Raw genomic sequence first — 1,146 nt, 5'->3', positions numbered from 1 at the left:
AACGTGTATATAGTAAGGGAACCCAAACAAAGGCCTTAGCTAAAATCTTAACTTCTTTTTTTCCGGTGATCGTAGCCGTCGCTTGCGTGTCAATAATACCTAAAGCAGTAGCTAATTATTGTATTATACCAGAAGTTTGGAAGACTATCTATAGAGTATGGCTATCTTTGTAAAATACTTTCTGTAGCAGACGAGTGATAAAAGTTGTAAGAGGATTTCACTCGGACTTATGGCAGTAAAGCCATCTAGTAAGGTCATGAATATTGCGATTACAGAGGCCATTACTGTGTTATTCTCATGGCTGGTCTGTACTACACTTTTTTTTTTTAATGCCTGGATAAACTAGTGTTAATGGAGTATGGAAAAAGTGCTGGCTGCTTCCCTATATTGAAGCAGGTAGAGTAAATATCATTTTAGGTGAAACAATACCACTGTCAGACACAGAATGTTCGTCTGTTATAGTTCCAGACAATGTTTTCCCCATTAGCTGTATTTGACGAAAACATGCTGAGGACAGATTTATCCAGAGGAATGACTCATCCGCAACTATTGTCTCTCAAGTGCAAGGAGGACCTTAGAAAACTTCTCAGTAATCGTTCCCAGATAATATAGAAGTAAATATAGAAATTAATCCATTAGCCACAGCTGCTTCGGTTAATGCGAGATTCTCCTACTCATCCCCACAGTCAACAGATAGAGAAGATGGACGATGTTATTAGGAATCGTGGCCCAATATAATTACTGATAGTAGTGACTGCTGCTGGGATACGCTCTATGCTTTTGTGAGTCTGAGTGTAAAGGTAAGCATGGTTCCTCATTATATAGTATTCCATACTGTTTTTCTATTTGTGCAAAATATCACATATTTTCATCATTTTGAATATAATGATTAGTGTTTCATCTTATCCTATGCTTCATTTTAACATTTTGAATACTGATTGTTGTTTGATGCATTTGATTTTTGCCATTATACTGCGGCATGTTTCTTGTTATTATCCTTATTTGTTATACTATTGTTTCTAGTTTATATTTGAGTTAACATTTGAGTATGCTTAAAACATTTTACCAATCTTATGCATTGTCGTGAACTAATGTTTTATTTTGTACATTAAGGGGCGAATAATTTCAACCCAAACTTACTTCCTT

This window comes from Penaeus monodon, chromosome 19 (genome assembly GCF_015228065.2).
Source record: "Penaeus monodon isolate SGIC_2016 chromosome 19, NSTDA_Pmon_1, whole genome shotgun sequence".
Taxonomy (NCBI): domain Eukaryota; kingdom Metazoa; phylum Arthropoda; class Malacostraca; order Decapoda; family Penaeidae; genus Penaeus; species Penaeus monodon.
The sequence above is the reverse complement of the archived record's forward strand: the minus strand, read 5'-3'. Positions refer to the sequence as shown.